Source organism: Falco punctatus, assembly GCF_963210335.1.
Source record: "Falco punctatus genome assembly, chromosome: 1".
Classification (NCBI taxonomy): Eukaryota; Metazoa; Chordata; class Aves; order Falconiformes; family Falconidae; genus Falco; species Falco punctatus.
Genome location: NC_137580.1, coordinates 84,354,113 through 84,360,181, shown reverse-complemented (window position 1 = coordinate 84,360,181; position 6,069 = coordinate 84,354,113). Strand labels below are relative to the sequence as shown.

Here is a 6,069-nt window from a genome sequence, read left to right as displayed (position 1 = left end):
GAGAGGCAAGAACGCAAAGTGTGGGAGTTTGTGGTGAGCAAATGTGCTCCAGCACGGGCTCTTCACGGCCAGCAGTTCCTTCAGGAAACATCCATCTGCTCTGGCACCGGGGCCTCCACTGGCTGCAGCACAGCGATCTGCTCCCCAGCTCTCTCCACCACGGCTGCAGGGGGCTCTGCCCCGGCGCCTGCAGCAGCCTCCCCCCCCCCCCGCCGCCGGGTGCTCGCAGGGCCGTTCCTCACACTGTTTTCCTCACGCTGTGCGGGTTTCGCCCTTTCCTGAGCGTGCTTTCCCCGAGGTGCCCGCAGCCTCCCGGCGGGGCTCAGCTCCGCCCTGCGGCGGGAAGCCAGCGGGAACTGGCGGGAACCTGCGCCGCCTCAGCGGGGCCGCGCGAGCGGCGGGAACTGGCGCCTCCTCTGCGGGGGGGGGGGGGGGGGACACACGACGGCGCGGGCGGCGGGAACCGGCGCCTCATCAGAGGGGCTTCGGCACCCAGCACGAAGGTGAAGGAAGAAAGCGTCGGTTCGGAAGCCTTTTTAGCAGGTACTGCAGCAAATTCGGAAGAGATTGTTACAAATAATTGTGTGGGTCTCTTCTAGATGAGAAGAGAATGATAAATTACACATTCACCTGCGGTGCAGCTTGCCTGGGGCTGCCCTGCTGGTGGTAAGCATTTACCTCAGGTTAGTTGTGGATCAGAGCATTAAGGGCCATTTGCCACAAAATGATGCTTTTTGGTAGTAAGCCCAGGGGCTGATACAACTACTTCAACTAATAGGAACCTACTTATGGGGTTTTAGCATTAGTAACATGAACGTGTTCTTTGATGGGGTCTGAGCTCCTACATCATATTTGGGGCTATAAAGATAAAAATAGTGCTTATGTATTGCTTTATTTGAGATAAATGTGTTCCAGAAAACAAAGCCTGGAGAAGGATTAATTAAGATAATAAGCTGTGTTTACATCAAATAAAGCTGAAAATCAATTCTGTTTGTGTTCAGCTTTGTTAATGGAAATACACGTTATTTTATTAGTCAAATGGCACAATTAATTACAGAGAAGATTTTCCTCTCTGGGGCTGCGTTGTGGCTCTGTTACACTGCTTACAATTAATCCTAATGGAGAGATCAGACTAAAAATTCATGGTCTCTTTTAAATTTTTATAACCTGATTATTGCTTCCAAGTGCCCAATACAAAGAGACTTGTTTCAGAAAACAAGCTTTCTAAATTTCATTCAGTGGAGCACAGCCCAGACCTGTTGTTGCCCTGTGGCACTGGCTGATGGGCTGCCCTGTGGAGGTGTTGCAGGCTTCCTGCTTACCTCTGCTTTTTCTTGTGTCCTGTCCGCTCCCAAGGGAACTGGGAGCATGGCACCTGGTGAGACTGGAAACTTCAGAACAAATTTCAGCTGCAGGGTTGTCTGATGAGTCTGTGTTAGGTGTCTACTAATGTGGTTCGAAACTGCATGTCGTTGTTGCTTAAACCACTGTGACTATTGCCACTCAGTTACTTCATGTAGACATCTAGTGTATTAGAGATCTGACTTTAAAGTTGAGTTGAAGACCACTGAAATACTGTTGAAGACAAGTAGCTCACCCTCGCTTTTAACTGATCAGGAAACACAGCTATGGCAGAGAAGGGGTGGAAAAGAAATGGAAGGCCAATACCATATTCCTTTCACACTGTTGTTTTATAGACCTTGATGTGTCCTTCCAGTTTACTGAAATTGTGGTTACTTTTGCAGTTATGAAGGCTGGCATTTCTGGAATATCATAATTTAGCAGTGACACTGATGTGCTGCTAGCAAGTCTTGCAATATATTGTAAAGTGGTTACGATAATGTCTATCTCCTCTTTCCCAAATGAGGTGGGAGGACGTTTATGAATCTTTCAATATTTTGTTATAATTTCAATAGCGAATATCTTCTTTAGTCCCTTAATGGGAAATGTAATGAGTTGGGATGGCTATTTTACTAGGACATCTGCCAGGGGGTGGCTCTAGTTTAATGTGAGTGAACAGTAATAGCTGTTGCTTACTGAGGACAATGTTAGCAAATGTTCTTCTTAGCAGAGATATCCTTAACGAGTGCCAAGAGATTCTGTGGAGATCAGTCAGACTTCAGGAGTTAAATTAGTCAGAGAACTGAGACTGCAAACTTGGATCTACTATTATAATAAATAAATGTTAAATGCAGCAAATAGTCATGCAGTATTCACTATGATATTTTATTGTCTGAAATCTTGTATAGGTTTCTCTGAACATCTTTCCTTTTTTTAATATTCTTTTTAATTCCTTGGTCCCAAAGGCTTCAATTAAGTATTTAAATGGCTGGAAGGATCAAGGCCAGGGCACATTATGTACTGCCATAATTTTAATAGTATGTTTTCAGGTATTTCCCATGTGAATCTCAATTTTGCCATAGTATGTGGTGAGATTCAACTCGGTAAGTAAAATGGATTGTCATGGGTTAGTCAAGGAATGTGACAATCATTTTCTTCATGTCTGTACTGCGCTCATCATTGTGCTTCATGCAGTATTTTAGTATAGTAGTCAGGCAGGTCTGGACTGACTAGTGGAATGCACTCCAGGTGTGTTTAGTTCTGTGTCACCACATTTCCCTGCTACAGATATGAGGGTGTCTATCTGTGTCTGGGCCGTGAGAGGAAGGGAGAAGGACTTGTGGTTTTGGGAGGCAGTCAGTGCTGGAAAATGTTTGCTGATCCCAAACTAAAGTAAACCTTAAGAGTTTTTGTGTGTCTAATGTGCTGCACAGAGTGAATATTAAGAATTTTGAATTAACAGAGTTACAGCTTGTGAGCATAAAGAGGTAGAAAGCTTAAGTATTTTAAGATGTGTCACATTGTCTGCAAAACTGTGGTGGTGTTATCGATTTGTTAATAAGTTAAGAATGATTGACTTTATTTGATTGATTAATTGATTTTATAAAATAATTTTATAAAATTGAAATATAGAAGGATAAGAAATATTTTAAATGTATAGCTGCACAGTAAAAGCTGTTATGAGATCTTCTGTACCTCCTGTACCAAGGCTAGAAGAAGGGGCTAGAACCATTGTTAAAACTTAGGTAATAACTTCAGGGTTTGAAAGGTTTCTTTGTATTTGACCAGTCTTCTGTATGTAGAAGTGTATTGAAATGTCAGAATATGAGATTAATGGAAACCGGGGAGAATCGACTGGAACAGCTTGTAGTTACCTGCCAAGCAGTTGTGAACTTTAGTAAAAGGTAATTCCGGCAGGGGGAGATCGCGACCACTGACTCATATACCACCTACCCAAATCGTACCCCAGACCCATTTCTAGACCTTTCTAAGCTCTACTGTGCAGAATCGGATATAGGAGGAGAATATGTTAATGATTTACGGGAAATATCATGGATATGTATGAATACTTGATGAATAGGTATGAATAAGTTCTATATATGGTGTCTAATTTTGAGACCTGGTGTGCGTTGATCGTGAGAGGACTCGCTCATGCACCCAGCCGTTAATAAAGAAGTGTCTGCTTATCTACATCACATTGGTGTCGATAAGTTTTTCATTCCGAGATTTCGGTAACAGTTTTGGCGACCCACATGGGACCTCGCTGAAGGAGACCGGAGGAGTCGGGGACCTGATCGGTTCCAGCCGGCACCGAGGATTTCTCGGGGATACCCATCGATCCCCGATCCGTAAGGCTCTTTGCGACGTTCCCTGGATTTTTGGTAAGACACTTCTTTTTTTTTAATTGTAGTAAATGGGTTGGAGTCCCACTAAAGTAAGTGAGTAAGTGCACTAGAGGAAGTGGGTAAGAGTCCCACTATAATAAGTGTATGGTAAGGAGTGGGATGGAGTCCCACCAGTGGGTTGGAGTCCCACTGAGTAGGTCTGCCTGTCAGACGCGGTAAAAGCTGCGCAGGGTAGGACTAGGAGTCTGCCCGTAAGACATAAGCGAAAGCTATTGCAGGGTTGGACTAAAAGGATCCTTGTGGAAGTGGAAGCCTAGGCGTCTGCCCATAAGACATAAGCGAAAGCTATTGCAGGGTTGGACAAAAGTGGAAACAAGAGAAACTATATGCTATAGTGTTCTCTAAGGTAGTGCCTCTAACAAGAAGTTAGAAGGGCTTTTTGGTTTGTTGTTGTTTTTGTGTGAGTTTGTGTATTAAGAAGAAAATTAAGAGGTATAATATTGTGTTTTATGTTTGTTTAAAGTAACTGTGGGAAAGCGTGAGTGTGGCTGTAAGGGTGAGACGTGCAATTGAGCACAAAAGCGAGTGTGGAGTGTGGGTCCGTGGATCGGAGTGACAGAGTTGAATAATTGTGTATTGTATTGTGAGTGATTACACCATGGCAACTAAGTTAACTCGGTTGTTTAAAAGTAAAAGCATGGGTAATCTTGCTGTAAATGACAAAATCCCGAAAAATTCTTTGTTGGGATGTTGGCACATTGGGGAAATTTACATGATGATCTGCAGAGCCAGATGATTGAGTATTGTAATAATTTGAGTCTTGTAATAATTGGTGGCCTTTGTATATATTGGATGATCAGGAAAAGTGGCCCACGAATGGGACACTGAATTATAACACTATTCTGCAGTTAATGCTGTATTGTAAAAGAGAAGGGAAATGGAATAAAATGCCAAATGTGGATTTGTTTTTTACTTAAGACAAAGAAAGGATTGGCAGGATGAATGTAAGCTAACTATTAGAGATAATTTGGTAATGGCTATAACTTCTGATAATAAGAAAGTGAAAAAAAATGTTGTTCAAATTGTGAGATTGGGAGTGGATATAGGAGCAACATTTTTTTTATTAAATATCTGTAAAGGAAAAATTGGAACAAAACCAGGCCATTCCTGCAACCCCTGGATTTGAAATTTGGAAATAAGGTAATTACACATGAATTTTTGTATGTACCAGAATGTCGGATACCCTTATTAGGAAGAGATTTGTTATCCAAATTAAATGCACAAATTGTTTTTGACGAAGGAGAACTTTTCTTGAAAATACCTGAGTCAAAAACGGGAGATATCTTGATGATACAAGAAAAAGTAAAGGAACAAGAAATTCGACCGGAGGTGGATTTGGCAGTGATCCCTACTGTATGGGAAACAAATATTCCTGGTAAATCGAAACTAGCAGAACCTGTTAAAATAGATTTGAAGGAAGGCGCAGGAACAGTGAGAATTAAACAATATCCAATCAAACCGGAAGTGAGACAGGAATTGAAGAAATTGATTGATAAATTTTTGGAGTATAAAATTTTGGAAGAATGTGAATCTGAGTATAATACTCCTATTTTACCAGTCAGAAAACCTTCGGGTGAATATAGACTGGTACAAGACTTGAGCGCAGTAAATCAAATAGTTAAGGATATTTATCCTGTAGTAGCAAACCCTTATACACTGTTAACAGCATTAAGGGAGACTTATCAGTGGTTTACAGTGCTTGATTTAAAAGATGCTTTCTTTTGTATACCTTTGGAAAAGGGAAGCAGAAAACTGTTTGCTTTTGAATGGGAAAATCCTCAAACCGGGCGAAAGATGCAGTTGACATGGACTAGATTACCCCAAGGATTTAAAAACAGTCCAACTATTTTTGGAAATCAATTAGCAAAGGAACTTGAAATCTGGAAACAGGATAAATCAAGACCTGGGCATTTATTTTTACAATAGTGGATGATATATTGATTGCTACAGAAGAAAGATTTACTTGTATACAGGTGACTATTGACCTCTTGAATTTCCTGGGACTAAATGGGTATAAGGTATCCAGGTAGAAAGCCCAAACAGCCTGCCAGACTGTGATATATCTGGGCTTTGAGATTTCAAAAGAACAACAACAATTAGGAAAAAATGGCAAGGAAGCTATTTGTGGTGTACCTGAGCCGAGAAATATTCATGAACTCAGAGCATTTTTGGGAATGACTGGGTGGTGTCGCCTTTGGATCATGAACTATGGGCTAATAGCTAAACCGCTGTATGAGCCCAAAAGAACTCTCCTTTTGTATGGGGCTCACAACAACAAAAGGCTTTTGTAGAACTGAAACGTGCCTTAATGTCTGCACCTGCC

At 41.8% G+C, this 6,069-nt stretch overlaps 1 long non-coding RNA gene across 1 annotated transcript; it reads left to right on the top strand.

The window, feature by feature from the left end:
* Positions 1 to 460: 460 nt before the first annotated feature.
* Positions 461 to 5,533, top strand: LOC308071813. Its single transcript, XR_013931314.1, has 2 exons — positions 461 to 3,758; positions 3,813 to 5,533. It is a non-coding gene; the product is annotated as an uncharacterized lncRNA (long non-coding RNA).
* Positions 5,534 to 6,069: the final 536 nt, after the last annotated feature.